Source organism: Humulus lupulus, chromosome 4, assembly GCF_963169125.1.
Source record: "Humulus lupulus chromosome 4, drHumLupu1.1, whole genome shotgun sequence".
Lineage (NCBI taxonomy): Eukaryota > Viridiplantae > Streptophyta > Magnoliopsida > Rosales > Cannabaceae > Humulus > Humulus lupulus.
Window position 1 is genome coordinate 75,988,585 of NC_084796.1, and position 19,075 is coordinate 76,007,659.

At 39.8% G+C, this 19,075-nt stretch overlaps 1 long non-coding RNA gene across 1 annotated transcript; it reads right to left on the reverse strand.

Moving 5' to 3' along the window:
• Positions 1-1,096: 1,096 nt before the first annotated feature.
• Positions 1,097-1,432, reverse strand: LOC133829033 (uncharacterized). The gene is made up of 2 exons (XR_009891470.1): positions 1,261-1,432; positions 1,097-1,164 (listed from the first exon to the last, which is right to left on the reverse strand). It is a non-coding gene; the product is annotated as an uncharacterized LOC133829033 (long non-coding RNA).
• Between the last annotated feature and the right edge of the window lie 17,643 nt (positions 1,433-19,075).

Below are 19,075 nucleotides of genomic sequence, written 5' to 3' on the forward strand. Positions count from 1 at the left end.
CGCGTGAGGCACATGAAGTGCAGCAGCCACCTGCGCCGTTGGCAGTCTACTCTGAAGCTGTAGACAAGCTGAAATCACTCTATGAAAGGTTCTGGAAGCAACATCCTCCAGGGTTTGAGGGAAGTACTGGCCCGATTATTAATGAGGAGTGGATGAGTAGGATGGGGTCGATCCTAGACTACATGCGAGTTGCGAGTAACAACAAGGTGGAATGTGCTACCCATATGCTGGTGGGAAGTGGTGGAGCATACCAGAGATATAACGCCTTGGGTAGCCAAGACCGTTACACTGTGTGTTTATAAAGGTGCAAGACTTGCTAATCAAGTCATTTAGTTAGAAGCGTGTTACTGAAACTATAATCGAACTAGTGTTAAAAGATTTTGGTCATAAAAGATACATTTCATTTAAATAAACATTTCATACATGGGATCCCAAAAAAAATAGAGTTTAAGGACAGTTTACAAAAATTCCAGGATAACTACTGGCCACTTTAAGGGAAAAATAGACATTTTAGGTAGGGATGTAAATGGGGTGGATCTGATCCGCCCTGGTAGTGATCCGACCTGATTCGAATAGTCTTCTGCCCCGCCCTGATCCGACCCGATAGATGTTTGGAACGGATCGGATCGGATCCAACCCGATCCGACAAGGATTTTTTTTTTTTAAATATATAAAGTTTTATTAAATTTCAAGCATGGTCAATTTCAAGCCTTTATATTATTAATACATCAAATAAAATCTTTATCTTTCTCGTACAGTCTAAGGAATCTTCCCATTGCAGCTTTTGATTGGAGTCAAAAGCTCTTTGTAAATTTTCTACAACCAAAGTGAAATTACAGAGAAAAATGTTTCAGTCTTAGTTGTTGTAAGCTTAAAAACAAGTACATATCACATATATATATATATACAAATCTTAAGCTTAAGCTTAAATATTATTTAGTTGTTAGAGAACACAACTAATTATAGTATCTACAACAACCAACAAGTTTGGCTACCCGAAAACATAGAAGGTAACTTAATTATTAGAGATTAAAATCAGGTAATAAGAGAAAAGATTACTCACGGCAACAACTACTCCAGCAGTATAATCAACAGATAACTTAATGGAAGCACTGAAATACCCATGAAGGTAGAGATCATGAGACACAAATCCAGAGTCAGACCCTGAAAAAATACAGACCCACCAAGCCATTTTCACACCTCGGTAAAGAAAACCAAATCAGAACCTCAAAATAAACAACATAGAAAAAAAATACAGACCTCGTTATGGTCTCCTTTCTTGTACCTGGGTTATCAATCCATGGCTATGAAATTGATAAATCCCCAAATAAGAAAACCTAGGAGAGAGAGAGAGAGAGAGCCCACGAGAGAGAACCCAGATGAGAGAGAACCCACGAGAAAAAGAGAGAGAACCCAGGTGAGAGAGAGAACTTGCGAGTTGATTGTTGAACTGAAGAAGATGAAGAAGTGAAGAGTATTTGCTTTTGCTTGTTTACATTACTGAAGAAGATGAGACCCAACCCAATAGTCGATAAACGTTTTTTTTTTAAAAAGCTACCGGTTTACTACCGGATCGGATCGGGGCAGCGACTCGCCCCGTATTTCGACCCGCTTAATCTGGATCAGAATTTTCCCATCGGATCGGAGCTCTGACTCGCCCCATTCAACCAGACCATTTTGACATTCCTAATTTTAGGTTCTCCTGTCCCTGTACCATCCCCCGGCTGTAGCGACCGATCAACTGACTATATACATTCAGCCCCAGAGCTATCCAACTCAGGACTAGTCCACCTTACCCTTGCCTTTACCTGCACCACGTAGCACCCGTGAGCCAAGGCCCAGCAAGAAAGTCATAATACAGAGCATAAACGATAATCAACAGTCAAATATTTCACAAATCATCACTTAGATATACAATAGGTCATATTGCTCACATAATCAAAGATAACAATTTACAAGCCAATAATCAGTCATCTAGACAACAAACTTGTCACAATCATCAGTTAAACAACAATAAACATATCACACAATATCCAGGGTCGACGCCCTTAGGTCGCACCCTCTGATTATCCCACTAACTCTGGCTCGCTTAGGCCGAGCTCAGTGATTATGTACTTAACCTCAGCTACCAGTGGCCGAGTCGTGTCCTGTGCGGAAATGTTGATTCTAGCACTCTTAGGACATTTATCATATGTCCCCATGGCATAATACCATCTTATGACATCCCATACAAGCATAGGGAACTCTTAGTCCCAACATAATCACATAACCGGGTGTAGTTTCTTACCTTGGATTCCGAGCGCTCTGGTTAATGAAAATGACCTTTGAGCACCACCCCGTCCGAGCCCTAGCGTACACCTAGTCACAACCGTAAAATAGAACTATCATTAAATATCAATTTCGTAACCCAACTTCGAGACCAAACCCAAGCCCTCAGGAAGCCCAATTCCACCAAACGGGGTGGTGGAATCGACCCCTAAGGCCCCAAGCAAAAATCCTAAGAAAAAAAAACCCAAAACCTACTTTTGGAGGCAGGGTAGCACTACAGCACCACAAGGTGGGCGCTACAGCACTACAAGCAGAGACAAATGCCCCCCAGGAAACCAGGCATAGCGCTGTAGCGCTCTAATGCTAGTGCTACAGCGCTACAAGCAGCACCAGCAACCCTCTGAATTTTTTCCTTCGAATTTCCCTGAGCCAAAGCTCCATAAATCCCCTCCAAAGCTCAACCACACTTCAAATTAAGCCTACCATCCACTACATCTCACCCAACATGGCCCAACAACATCAAACTTGGCCACATGCACCATCAAACACAAAAATCAAGATTGAGCTTGAAGCTCAAGAACTTAACCAGAAAACCCATAAATTCAAAACTTCAAAGCTAGAAATTGTTACCTTTAATGGGAGAATTTGACCTTAGGTTGTTTCTATGCCCTTCTAGCCTTTAGTTCTTCAAATTCTCAAGCTCAAGCCCCTTGATTCCCTTCCAAAACTCAAATTCAGAAACAACTTCATCAAAGTCAGAAAATTCAGACCAAACTCTGTAAACTTTACCTTAATTTGGACACTAACTCCAGCTGAACTTCTAGCCACTCCAAGGATCAAAGTCCCAAAACTTTTCCTAGACCTTCCCTGAGTTTCCAGCTCCAAAATCCACAAGAAATGGTGAGGAATAGGGCAAACCGTGTGGAAGAGAAAGATGTGAGTTAAATGTTCTGTTTCTTCTTCTTTCTTTCTTTCCTTCAGCTTCTAACCTTTTCTATAACTTCCACTAACTCTAAAAAGCAGATTAATACTTATCCCTTTTTAAACACCAAAAGACCATTTTTCCCTCCCAAATGTAACCAAGCCTTTTAGTCATTCTAGGGGCATTTTGGTCATTTGTTCCCAATTCCCGCTAACTCCTCAAGTGTTCCTAATATTTACCATTTAAATCCTATCATCTAATTAATCAACAATTATTTTCCTCGATGCCTAATTATCTCCAATATATTTTCCCAAGTTCCTAGAAATACCCCCAGGCTCCCCCGAGCCAGGTATAAATCCCCACCGTGACATTTTCGCTAAACTGCTCACTAGGATTTCCTTGAGCCACCAGCTGCAAATATATCCACATAATAATGTGGCCTCAACAATTTATTGCAAATAATTACATTTATGCCATCAACAGGCTAAAATTACAAATATGCCCTTATAATCTAAATAGGGCCTACATGCATACTAATACTCATAATCATGCATATGATATATCCATATAATCATATAAGCATGCTTATCACATAATCATGCATTTAATCATTTAAATCACACATAAACCAATTATGCCCTCCCGGCACACTAATCAAGGCCCTTAAGCCTAATTAGTAATTTTGGGTTGTTACAAGAGATGTCACTAAGATGACATGGGATGAATTATGTGAGGAATTCAACAACAAGTACTATAACACTGATGTATGGTCATCAAAGGTGGATGGGTTTATTGGACTGGTGTAAGGAAATTTGGCAGTGGCAGAATAAGCCTAAAAATTTAATCGACTCGCTAAGTTTGTGATCGATCTAATCCCTAGAGACGTGGCTAGGAATGATCTCTTTTGGAGAGGGCTCAAACCTATGATAACCTATGACATTAAAATAGTTTCTATTGGAGGAGCTACCATTTATGCCCAAGTTGTGGAAAGGGCATTTACTTTTGAAAGGTTGGAAGTAAGGATTTGGAAGGATGGAGCTGCCAGAAGGGATACTAGGAGGAATGCTCCCAACAACACCAATGACCAAAAATGAAAGTTTAGTAAAGGGTTAGGGTCGCCAGGAGTAGATAAGAGAGCTCAGGGTGAAAAAGGTAACAAGAATGGATGAAGTTAGAAGAGTCATCCCGAGTGTCCTAAGTGCAAGAAACAACATCCAGGAGACTGTCGTGCTAAAGCATGCTACCGTGTGGAAATGAGGGACACATAAAGAGAAACTGCCCACTGCTCGGGGAGGCTGCTCCAAAGGAAGAACCAATAAATAATGATAACTTGGTTCATGCACGAGTCTATGTCCTCACTCAGACACAGGAAGAGGCGAGTACTTCTATGGTCACGGGTCAATTTTTTTGCTGGAATTACTTGTTATGTGTTAATAGACTCTGGCGCTACTCATTCTTATGTTGCTGACATAATAGTTGACAAGTTTAATAGACCATGTGAATTATGTGTTAGGATTTGGCACCATGTTACCAACTGGGGAGGTGGTAATATCTAGAAGATGGATTAGGGTCTTGCTTTTGTGGGTAGACAATGGGGAGTTATTTGTAGACCTGATTAAACTTAGGATGGCAGACTTTGACGTGATCCTTGGAATGGATTGGTTGGCTAAGTATGGCGCAACAATTGACTGCAAGAGGAAGGTGGTAAAGTACGCACCATAAGGAGATGAACTGTTCATGTTCATGGGGAAAACTATTGACCTAGAATCACATTCATTGTAGAACTGAAGGCGAGAGAGATAACATATGTATTGCCCTAATAATCCAGGACGGTTACCTTGTGTGTTTAGAATAAAAAGTTTCAAATCATTTCACTAGTTACATAAAAAGATGCATGGGATCCCATTCAGTTTAAACAAAACATGATTACAACTTTAGTTCACAAAATAAGTCGACCTAAGCGACAAAATTAGACTTTTGACTCAAGTCCATCAGATAACTCAACCCCTAAGGTTAAGCAGACCGAACATGTAGATACCATTGTCAAGCCTTCTAACTCATGGCTAGTCTAGCTTTCTTTGCCCTTACCTACACCATAGAGCACCCGTTAGCAAAGGCCCAACAAGTAAGGTCCCACAAGGAAAAAAAATAACACCCACACAATACATATAAAACAACTCACATAATTCATAATCCATAACCATATATATATATTCAATAACAATCCTTATGATTCATAAATCATAATCACATATATTTTAATCATATAAACATTCACCAGTATATCAAATAATATGCATCACCAACACCATGTGTACGGTCGATGCCTAATAAGGTGCATCATCAAGCACTATGTATGGCAAAGTGCGTCTCCCGGCACTAAGCTTACGGTAATAACTGCATACTCATTTCAATATTACTGTAATAACCGTAATCTCATATAATAGGACCAATTCTCGCTCTGTGTGGAAATGCCAACTTTTCTTACCTGGATTCTAGCAACGATAAAAAGTACCGACCTAAGTGTGATCTCCTTCAAGCGTCCTTAAATAGCCCTAAGTCACAACCAATATAACATAGGTCTAGTTCTTCCATTAAACCAAGACCCTACATCACTTACCATAAACCTCATAGGCTATAAATACACTTTAAACATGTTCAATTATGTCCTAGGAACCTTAGCTTTAGTTCCCTTGAGGTTATGCATAAAAAATAATCAAAATTGGACCCAAAACCAAGCCAATAGCATGGGTCGGTCGACTGGTTGCCCAAAGCCACTTGACTGACTACCCCAAAATATGCAGCTTGCCAACATACAACAGGCTAGTCGACCTGTTTGCACAGGCTGATCGACTGGCTCTACACAGAGCCCAGTTTTCTGCATTTTTTAATTTTCTTAAACCTAACCAATCCAACCCCAAACTTGTTTCCAGCCAATTCTCAGTATAAAAATGACTCCAAAACAAGTATACAACTTAATATACATCATATAACATCAAGCAAACATCAAAATACAAGTTCTAAGTCATAAATTTATGAATTAGGGTAAAATCCCCAATTTCCCCCAATCTTTAAACTAAATAAAATCATGGCTTTCAATTCGAATTTAGAGATTAAAATAGTTCATAAACATGTTTCTAATCTCAACCTACACATAGAAACAACCTAGCATCATCAAATTTTGAAAATCAACTAAAATCCTCAAATTCAATCAAGAACAAAAATAAAGAACATGAAGAGAATTCTTACCATTCTCTTGTGATTGAGTCCTATGGAAATGATGTAATTAATGGCTGCCAATCCCCTTCAAAAGCTTGAAAATCCCTAGACAATTTGGAGGAATTCAAGAGCTTGGTTGAGAGAGTTTTGTGAGGGAGTATTCTTTAGAGAAATGTAAAAATATGAAGAAAGAATAAGGGAATGGTCATCTTATTACTATCCATGCACCCAAAATACTAAAATGCCTTTCATCTCTCCATACTAACCCCAAGTGTAAAATGGTCATCTCACGTAAATCTCTAATTACCATTATTACTATTTATCCCATTAATCTCCAATTACCTTAATAATATCATAAAGTATAAAATTTCTACCAACTAGCTTAACCTCAACAGTAATCTTAAACCCGACCAAAGTCAGATATTTCCAGGGTGAAATTTTGCTATCAGTGCTTGAAGAAGTCCATTATTGTCGACATTCAACATATTACCACATAATAACGTGGTCACAATGCACCTAACATATATAATCACAAATATAGCCTCAACGGGTGAAATTACAAATATGCACGTTCTCACCATGGATGGGTCTTAAACACTTATGCACATTTAATGCCATTAAGGGTACTTAACGTAATTATGATTTTTCGGGCATTACAACTATCCCATCCTAATATAATTTTGTTCTCGTAATTTTCCTGAACAGCTCGGGATACTAATCTCGCACGTCTGACTCTAGTTCCTAAGTCGCTTCCTCTACTTAGTTTTTCCTCCATAACACTTTCACCAAAGCAATAATCTTATTCCGTAAGACCATATCTTTCCTATCAAGAATCTCAACTGGTCTCTCTTCATAAGATAAATCCCGATGTAATTCCAGGGTATCATAACTCAACACATGTGTGGCATCCGACACATATTTTCTTAACATCGATACACGAAACACATTATGAACTTTTGACAATGCTGGGGACAAGTGTTGGTAACTTGTTTACCATATGCACAGCAGAAAGCACGGGGTGGTGGGCCCTGAGATTTCATAAAAAAAATTATTAAAACAATATTTAAATAATGGATCCATTAATATGCAAAACATTAATCATAGAGAAAGAAAAAAGATGAGGATTTACTAGTTGTAAAGCAATCAAGAATCCTCGCTATCTTTTAGTACCTCCAACGAACATCCAATCCAAAGCAGCCTCTTGAATACTCAGACCAAGATCTTCCAAGATGTATCTCTACACCTCAAGTCATGTGTGGGCACGTAGAGTAATGGTGGAAAAATTTCTGATTCACAAGATGTACTCAACTCATGAGATCTTGGAATATTAGGTCTGAGATAGTTTTCAGGGATAGAGAAAAATAATACAATATATTTTTCTCTCTGTGAAAAGCTTTTGAATTCTTTAGAATCTTGTAGAAACTAATTTCTATCACATAGATTTATAAAAGAATTAATTAAATTCAAAATTCAAATTATAAACCAATTATTAAATATATAATTAATTAAATAAAAGAAATATCCAAGACCCAGTCTTTGATGGCATGTAGCATATCCAAATTTCAAGGATATGTGTCTTAACCACTTTAATTTAATAATATTTAATAATTATTTATTAAAAAAAATATCTAAACCTGATAACTTATCTTATCAGATTAATTATAGAATAAATATCATTTCAAATTCAAATCCAATTTGAATTATCAGAAATATTTTTTCACATTATTTAAATAAATAAAACTAATTGATTCAAAATTAATTACCTTAATTATTTAAATAGCCATTTTCGAAAATGCCATTTTATTTAAAAAATAAAATTTGAAAATTATATTAATTTATAAAATTAATATATTAATTAATTAATTTGTCTCAATTACTTATTTGACCTTGAAGAACAAATTTCTTCCAAATATGTCATTTTCCTAATTTTTCTCAATTTCAACTCTTACCTTGAAAAATGTTGATAGAGTCATCTTGGGGACCTATGGACGTATAATTTCAAGCTCCAATAAATTTAGATTATTACTTAAAACTCAATAATATAATAATCTTAATTTATTAATCTCAATATTATTTCACTAAAAATATGAGACTGCACTCTTGTAATTATAGACATTTATTTATTGAGTACTTTTAAGTATAAAAAGTGTCCATCAATTTAATCACTACATACAATTCAATCCTCTATTAATGGTTCATAATTAAAGTAGGAATTTATCGTTTAACCCTTTGAATTATTTCTTGTTTCCTTAAGTACCATTAACTTTACTAGTGAAGGTTAATTAATAAACTGATTTATGAATTTGAGCTCAATAACCTTTTATTTCCAAAAACCAACCCCTTAAGAGAACCAATATTCAATTCCTCTCAGGAAGGTATAGATTTCATATCTGTATATTATGTCCCCAGCCATATACATCAATGAGTTCCCAAAACAAAACTTTTCAACCTGATCATTTTGACAAACCATAACGAGTCAATCAAAAAACTCATATGACATAAACAGGAGTTCACAATAACTTTAGGATTAAGATAAATTTGTATATGACCATCTAATTGATATGTTTAATTAATACTTATAAAGTAAACGATATTATTAAGTATTAATAACATATCGGGTCCCGTTCATGTATAACCACTTTATACAAAGTACCTCTACTAAGATGTCCTACTACATCAGTAATCTGGATGTAGATTACATGTATTCATAATACTAGTGAACCGTACTTATAGTATTTAATCCAATGATTCCACATAACTTTGTTTTAATGTGAACTGTTTAAAGTCGTTCCCTACAATTTTAATCATATCGTACAAATACAAAATTGTAGTCACAATAACAAATTTGGGAATTTTATGATATTCATATAATATTATTCTAATAATAAACAATCAATATATGCTAAAAATTTATTTCATAAAACATTGTTCAACACATATGCTTTAAATGACACTAATCCCAACAACAAGGCTAATCTGTATACACTTGCCCAATCCTTTCCAGGATTTCAAAAGGTCCAACAAACCTAGGGCTCAATTTCCCTTTCTTTCCAAATCGTTTTACCCCTTCATTGGTGAAACTCGAAGAAACACATAGTCTCCAATATGAAATTCCACATTCCCACGCTTTGGGTCTGCGTAGATTTTCTGTCTATTCTGTGAAGCGATCATTCGTACTCTAATTTTCTCAATAGCTTTATTGGTTCTCTGAGCAGCCTCAGAACCAAGATACTTTCTCTCACCCATTTCATCTCGATGGATAGGTGATATGCATTTCCTACCATATAACATCTCACATGGAGCTACTCCGATAGTTGATTGATAACTATTGTTGTAGGAAAACTCAATCAAAGGAAGGTACTTACTCCATGATCCCTCAAAGTTCAATACACATGCCCGAAACATGTCCTCTAATATCTGGATCGTCCTCTCTGATTTTCTATCCGTCTGAGGATGATAAGCAGTACTAAATTTCAGTCTTGTACCCATTACCTTTTGTAGAACTTCCCAAAACTTGGAAATAAATATAGGATCTCGATCCTACACTATAGACTTTGGTGCCCCATGGAGACGTACAATCTCCTTCACATATAGTAGAACATACTGATCCATAGTATAATTCGTTCGCACAAGCAGAAAGTTCGCTGACTTGGTATATCGAACCACGATCACCCATACAGAATCATATGTCCCACTATGCTAGGATATCCAACCACAAAATCTGTAACGTCCCAAATTACCTAATAAGACTTAGGGCCATGATTAGGGGACCATGATGAGAAATTATGGAAAATTATTTGATTTACTTTTGAAATATGTGTTTGTGTAATATATATGTGTATCATTATATGATTACATGAGTTATATTATAATATAACTAGATATGCATGTTTAGGTATATTAAATATGCATGTGGGCCTGTTTCTTATTAGAAGGGCAATTTTTGTAATTTGGCCCGTTACGGGTATATTTGGAATATATGTGCATATATGTGATATATGTGTGTAACGCACTGGATAACCAAGACCGTTACACTGTGTGTTTAAAATAGGTGCAAGACTTGCTAATCAAGTCATTTGAATAAAGATGTTATCCTAAAGTCATAGTCAAGTTAGGGTTAAAAGATTTTGGTCATAAATGGACAATTTTCATTAAAATAAATGTTTAGCACATGGGATCCCAAAAACAGGGTTTAAAGGACAAATTGACAAACTTCCAAAAACAGTTATATACAATCAAAGGCCACTCTAATGGAAAAATACATGTTTTATGTTTCTGTCTCTGTACCATCCCTCGAACGTGGCAGACGAGCAGCTGACAATGTACACCTCGCCCCCAGAGCTCTCCAACTCATGGTTGATCCATCTTACCCTTGCCTTTACCTTCACCACATAGCACCCGTGAGCCGAGGCCCAGCAAGAAAACCATAACAACATAACATAATCAATGATGATAATCACATAACTCACAAGACATTTAACCAGATATTCAACAAACCATAGCATCAAGCTAACAACAATAAACATCTATATTCAACAATTTATCTCAATCAATACACAATACTCCCACTGACTCCGACTCACTTAGGTCGAGTTTAGTGTTTATCTAGCTGACCTTAGCTCACTGTGGCCGAGCCGCATCCTGTGCAAAAATTATAAGCCCCGACACTCTTAGGCCGTTCATTTCATGCTCACATGGCATTATCATAGTTATACATCATAATTATTCAAATACAGGGAATCTTAGTCCCAACATAGCCACACAAGGGTGCAATTTTCTTACCTTTAATTCCGAACAAAGATAATGGGATGGTCCCAACCATGATCCTCAGCCCCGAGCCTTGGCGATAAACCTAGTCACAGTGTCCAATGGGTAATTGTTGACTTCCAATTCAAATAAATACTTAGGAGACAGAAACTAGCCTCCAGAACCTAAATTTCTACTAAACCGGGTAGTAGAAATTGTCCCGAGCACCTAGGTTCGAACCCCCGAGCCTTACCAATTATAGAAACAATTCTAAGGCTAAAATCCCCAGGTAGGTCGCGACTTGGCTTAATGGGTTGCGAGTTGCCCCCGAGTCAGAGAGCAAGTACCTAAGCCAAAGGGGAGGCGGGCCGCGACTTGACTTAGTGGGTCGCGGTGCGCCCCCAAGTCAGAGAGCTTCCCAGGCCATAATTCCCACACGCGCCGCGGTGCGCCCCCTTCGAGCCCAGAAAATCTGGGTTTTTTACATGCTTCTCCCAGTCAAGAACCTCAAGACCTTAACCCAGAATTTTACCTAAACAAACGTCCCCAATTCAACATCAAGCTAGCTACGAATTCACAACCTTAATTCACCTATTTAAACATAAACTTCCACAATACAGACTAAAGTTTGCATCCCAATTCAGTGACAATTCATCATTCAATTACTCAACTTAAATCCCATTCTAATAAACTAAATTCTTCATCAAAAACCAGGTTATGAACTCACCTCAATTATAGTTAAATTCCCACAAGTTCCAGCTTAAATTTCCAGCTTGAATCCCTTTAGCTTTCCCCTCAGTTTTCCTTCAATTTCCTTCGAAGAACACCAGCCCAAAGAACACCAGCCCAAGCCTAAGCTTACTACCCTTTTTTCTCCTTCCTTAGCTTCAGAGCAAATTGAGAGAGAGTGAGATAAGGAGTAACCCGTGAAAGAGAGATATAAGAGTGTTTAAGAGTTTTACTTTAATTTTGGTTACTTCCACTTCCTAAGTTCTGAGTATATCCCTTAGGTCCTTGGAAAAAGACCATTACGCCCTTCTTAATTATCTAGCCCTCAAGTCATCCCTAGGAGTAAAATGGTCATTTCCCCTAGTTCCCACTAATTCTTCAAATGTTCCTAATATTTACCAATTAATCCCACCATCCAATTAATTACCCATTATTTATTCAATGTCCAATAATTTCCAAATTATTCTTTAAATTCCCAAATTTACCCCTAGGCTCTCCCCCAAGTCGGGTATTGAACCCCGCTGTGACTATTTTGCCAATTCGCTCACTAGGACCGTATTGAGCCATATGCTGCTAATATATCCACATAATAATGTAGACTCAAAAATTTATCACATATAATCACATTTATGCCCTCAACGGGCCAAAATTACAAATATGCCCTTATAAGCTATAAAGGGCACACATGCATATGTAATATTCACAAACATGCACGAGACCTAGTCATATAATCATATTAATCATGCATGCCACAAAATCTTGCTTCTAAACATTTAAATCACAGATATACCAATTATGCCCTCCTGGCACACTAATCAAGGCCCTCAAGCCTTATTAGCAATTTTGGGTCATTACAACTATCCCCTCCTACCGAGAATTTCGTCCTCAAAATTTACCTGAATAACTCGGGATACTGATCCCACATCTCTGACTCAAGCTCCCAGGTCGCTTCCTCGACCTTACTATTCCTTCATAATACTTTAACTAGAGGAATTGTCTTATTTCATAGAATCTTGTCTTTTCTTTCTAAGACCTGAACATGTCGCTCCTCATAAGACAAATCTGTGTGCAATTCCATGTTCTCAGACCTCAACACATGAGTTGTATCTGAGACGTACTTTTGAAGCATAGAAATGTGGAATACGTCATGAGCTCCTGACAACGATGGTGGCATTGCCAATCTATAGGCCACCAGCCCGATCCTCTCCAGGATCTCAAAAGGTCCAATAAATCTAGGGCTCAACTTTCCTTTTATCCCAAACCTTCTGACCCCTCGCAGAAACATGTGGTCCCCTACCTGGAACTCCACATCCCTACGCTTAGGATCAACGTAGCTTTTCTGTCTGTTCTGCGAAGCGAGCATTCGAGCTCGAATCTTCTCGATAGCCTCATTAGTCTTCTGAACCATAACCGGTCCCAAATACTTCCTCTTACCCATCTCATCCCAATGAATGGACGATCAACACCTCCTCCCATATAACATTTCATACGGAGCCACTCCAATCGTTGATTGATAACTATTGTTGTACGAAAACTCCATCAATGGAAGATACTTACTCCAAGACCCCTCAAAGTCTATCACGCACACCCTGAGCATGTCTTCCAATACCTGAATCGTCCTCTCAGGCTATCCATCAGTCCAAGGATGAAAGGCCGTAGTGAACTTCAACTGAGTCCCCATAGCCCTCTGCAATCCACCCCAAAACTTGGAGGTAAAGATAGGATCCCAGTCTGACACTATATACTTGGGAACCCCATGGAGACATACAATCTCCCTCACATACAGCTCCACATACTAATGCATAGTATAAGTCGACTTCACTATAGAAAGTGAGCTGACTTGGTGTATCTGTTTACTATCACTCGCACCGAATCCTGAAGCCCCACTATCCTGGGTAAACCTCCCACAAAATCCATCGTAATGTCCTCCCATCACCACTCAGGAATACCTAAAGGCTATAGCAATCCCGCTGGCCGCTGATGCTCAGCCTTCACCTGTTGACAAGTTAAACACTTAGCCATGTACTCCACCACATCCTTCTTCATCCCAGGCCACCAATACAACGTCCATAGATCCTCATACATCTTCGTGGTACCTGGATGGAGTGAGTACGACATAGTATGGGATTCATCTAATATCTCACGTCTAATCCCCATATCAGTCGAAACACAGATCCGACCCTTATATTGCAATAATCCAGTCTCTGAAATAGAATAGTCCTTAGCTACTCCAGCTATGACCTTCCCTCTAACTTCCTGCAACTGTGCATCCACCAACTGATCCTCTTTAATCTGCTCTAGTAGGGTCGACTGTAAAGTAATATTGGCCAAACGCCCCACAACCAACTCTATCCTCGCTCTGGACATCTCCTCTGCCAATTCTCTTGATATCTGTGCTGAGCTAAACAACTGTCCCGAGCCCCTCTGACTCAATGCATCTGCCTCCAAATAGGCTTTCCCTAGGTGGTAAAGGATATCACAATCATAATCCTTCACTAACTTCAGCCAACGTCTATGCCTCATGTTTAGATCCTTCTGGGTGAAGAAATACTTCAAACTCTTGTGATTGGTGTATATCCCGCACTTCTCTACATACAGATAATGTCGCCACACCTTAAGTGCGAATACCACCGCTGCCAATTCCAGATCATGGGTAGGGTACCGCTGCTCATATTCCTTCAGCAGCCATGATGCATAAGCTATAACCTTCTCATTCTGTATCAACACACAGGCCAGTTCCAGTCTCAATGCGTCACAATATATCACAAACTTTCCTCCCTCTGAAGGGAGACTCAACACTGGTGCCGTAATCAGCCATCGCTTCAATTCCTGGAAGCTACACTCACACCTGTCTGACCAGACAAACTTCAAATTCTTCTATGTCAATTCTGTCATTGGTGCAGCAATCTTCGAAACCCTTCCACAAACTGCCCGTATTAACCCACTAATCCAAGAAAGCTCCTAACCTCTGAGGCGTTCCTTGGCCTCGGCCAATCTCTCACTGCATCCACCTTAGATGGATCCACCTTAATCCCATCTTCACCGACAATATGTCCAAGGAATGTCACTTTTGGTATCCAAAACTCACACTTCTTAAAATTTGCATACAACTGGTGCTTTCTCAACCTCTGCAAGACATGTCAGAGATGTTGTTCATGCGCTGCCTCTGAACTGGAGTACACCAGGATGTCATCGATGAAGACAATCACAAATTGATCCAAGAAGTCCTTGAATACCCTATTCATTAGGTCCATGAATGTTGCTGGGGAATTGGTCAAACCAAACAGCATGACCAGAAACTCATAGTGCCCATACCTCGTTCGGAGGGCCGTTTTTTGGTATATCCTCGTCCTTGATCTTCAGCTAGTGATAACCAGATCGAAGATCAATCTTTGAGAACACCGTCTTTCCCTGCAGCTGATCAAACAAGTCATCAATCCTTGGTAAGGGTTACTTATTCTTGATGGTCAACTTGTTCAGTTCCCTGTAGTCGATACACATTCTCAGAGTCCTGTACTTCTTCTTCACGAATAAAACCGGAGCACCCGATGGCGAGTAGCTAGGCCTGATAAACCCCAAACCAAGAAGCTCCTGTAACTATATATTCAATTCCTTCAATTTCGATGTAGCCATCCTATATGGTGCTCTAGAAACTGGCTCTGTCCTCGATGCTAACTCAATAACAAACTGAATCTCCCTGTGCGGCGGCAATCCTGGTAAATCCTCAAGGAACACATCCAAGAACTCACGAACTAATCTGGTCTCTCTCGACCCTGCTGGAAAATCTCTGGTAGTATCCACCACACTAGCTAGGAAACCTATACAACCTCCCTGTAATAGGTCTCTAGCTCTCAATGCTGATATCATGGGTAGGCGGGGTCCCTACACTGCACCCACGAAAACAAAGGGATCCTCTCCCTTAGGCTCAAAGGTCACCATCTTCTTCCTGCAATCAATGGTAGTCCCATATCTGACTAGCCAATCCATCCATAAAATCATGTAAAAATCCTCCATACCTAACTCAATTAAGTCTACTGATAGCTCCCTACCATCAACCATCACTAGCAGTGATCTAATCCATCTCCTAGACACCACTAGTTCCCCTGTAGGCACTATAGTCCCAAACCCCACAATATAATACTTGCTAGGTCTACATAATCTATCAATTACCTTACTAGAAACAAACAAATGTGTAGCACCAGAGTCAATCAATACAGTAAAAGGAGAGCCAACACTAGAAAGCTGACCTGTCACCACCGAGGGACTAGCCTCGGCCTCTGCTTGCGTCAAGGTGAACACTCGAGCTGAAGTTAAGCTGTTCACCTTCCCTAATTACTCTTTCTTCATTGTTGGGCAGTCCTGCTTGAGGTGTCCCACCGCCCTGCATATATAACAAGCCTTCGCTCGACATTCGCCAAGATGGCATCTTCTGCACCTCGTGCACTCTAGGTAGCTTCTCCATGTCTCACTGCCTCCTTGGTGGCCACCCTGAGCACCCCGACCGCTCCTATCAGGACCAACAATGGTCGAAGTGTCAGGGGTTTTCCTCTTCAGATCACTGGGGCCTCCGCCCCTACCAGACCTTGAATGTGGAGACAACACCCTGTGAACCTCCCGTCTCACAGCATTCTCCTTGTAGATCTTATTCTCCGCTTCCTCAATGGTAAGAGCCTTCTTAATGGCCTGGGCAGAAGTTGTCCCCCTAAGTACCGTTGTAATTCTCAAATCTCAGGCTATCATAGCATTAAGCCCTCTAATAAATTTGTCCTGTCTGGCTGCATCAGTAGGCACTTGATCTAGTGCGAAATTTGCAAGCCTATCAAACTTCACGGCGCATTCTGTAACTATCATATTGCCCTGAACTAACCCCACAAACTCATTCACCTTCGCCGCCTTGATGGGAACATTATAGTACTTCTGGCTGAACAAGTCTCTGAACCCATCCCAAGTCAGAGTAGAAATATCCCTTGCCTGTGATGCCACTTCCCACCAAATGCGGGCATCCTCTCTCAGCATATAGGTGGAATAGGCCACCCTGTCATTACCTTCCACCCTCATGAAATCTAGGATCGAAGTAATCATACTCATCCACTGTTTGGCCTTCAGTGGATCTGGTCTTCCCTCAAAGGTTGGAGGATGCTGCCTCCTGAACCACTCATACACGAGCTCCCACCTGTTCTCAATCTCAGTTGCCTGTACAACTGGTGCCACAACAGGTGGCAAAATAGTTGTAGCACTCCCTAACAAAGCCTCCTGTCTCAGAAGACGGATCCGCTCTTCCTAACTCTGTAACTGAGCTTGCATGTTTGTAAGTATCTACTGCCAGTTCTCAGGGATTGGCGGACGGTTATGGTCTTGGTCATCATCTCTAGCCTCAGATCCTGTGCCGGCTAATCTCAAAGATCACCTTGGACGCATAGCTATCCAAGTTTATCTGCAATCAATGACTCGGCGGTCAGACAATGATGCCAAAGTAACAATCTTTCCATGCTCCACCATTAGAACTCAACCAACCACAAGCAATCAAAATGTAAATAATCATTCTAATATTCTCTCACATGCACATCAATGCTAATAAGCACGCCTCATTATCATCACACAACAGTCAAGGGCCATGCCCTATCAGTATCTCAAGCTCCTTATTAATCATGTAGTAAAGCATTTATATTTCATTCAAGCACTTAAGCATATAATCATACGTATACAATTACCAAACCCTGGGTCGAGCTTGTCTTTAGCAGCGAGTGTAAATGCCCAACTAGTCTTCAGAAAACCTTAAACCTAGACCGCTCTGATACCAATTTGTAACGCCCTGGATAACCAAGACCATTACACTGTGTATAAAATAGTGCAAGACTTGCTAATAAAGTCATTGGAATAAAGATGTGATCCTAAAGTCATAATCAAGTTAGGGTTAAAATATTTTGGTCATAAACAGACAATTTTCATTAAAATAAATGTTTAGCACATGGGATCCCAAAAATCGGGTTTCAAGGAAAAATTGACAAACTTCCAAAAACGGTTATATATAATCAAAGGCCATTCTAATGGAAAAATACACGTTTTAGGTTTCTGTCCCTGTACCACCCCTCGATCGTGGTAGACGAGCAGCTGACAATGTACACCTCGCCCCTAGAGCTCTCTAACTCATGGTTGATCCATCTCACCCTTGCCTTTACCTGCACCACGTAGCACTTGTGAGCCAAGGCCCAGTAAGAAAACCATAACAGTATAACATAATCAATGATGATAATCACAAACTCACAAGATAGTTAGCCAGATATTCAATAAACCATAGCATCAAGCCAACAACAATAAACATCTATATTCAACAATTTATCTCAATTAATACACAATACTCAAGGTCGACGCCCTTAGGTCGCACCCTTTGTTTAACCCACTGACTCTGGCTCGCTTCGGTCGAGTCCAGTGTTTATCTAGCTGACCCTAACTCACAGTGGCCAAGCCGCGTCCTGTGCACAAATTATGAGCCCTGGCACTCTTAGATCATTCATTTCATACTCACATGGCATTATCACAATTATACAACATAAGTATTCAAATACAGGGAATCTCAGTCCCAACATAGCCACACAAGGGTGCACTTTTTCTTACCTTTAATTCTGAACGGAGATAATGGGATGGTCCCGAGCATGATCCTCAGCCCATAGCCTTGGTGATAAACCTAGTCACAATGTCCAATGGGTAATTGTTAACTTCCAATCCAAATAAATACTTAGTAGACAGAAACTAGCCTCCGAGACCTCAATTTCTACTAAACCAGGTAGTAGAAATTGTCCCGAGTGCCTAGGTTCGAACCCTCAAGCCTTACCAATTCTAGAAACAATTCTAAGGCTAAAATCCCCAGGTGGGTCGCGACTTCGCTTAGTGGGTTGCGACTTGCCCCCAAGTCAGAGAGTAAGTACCCAAACCAAAGGGGAGGCGGGTCGTAACTTGACTTAGGGGGTCGCAGCGCGTCCCCAAGTTAGAGAGCTTCCCAGGCCAAAATGGCTACACGCGCCGCGGTGCCCTAGGGCTGGGTCACGGTGCGCCCCCTTCAAGCCCAAAAAATCTAGGTTTTCCACAAGCTTCTCCCAGCAAAGAACCGCAAGACCTTAACCCATAATTTTACCTAAACAAACCTCCCCAATTCAACATCAAGCTAGCTACAAATTCAGGACCTCAATTCAC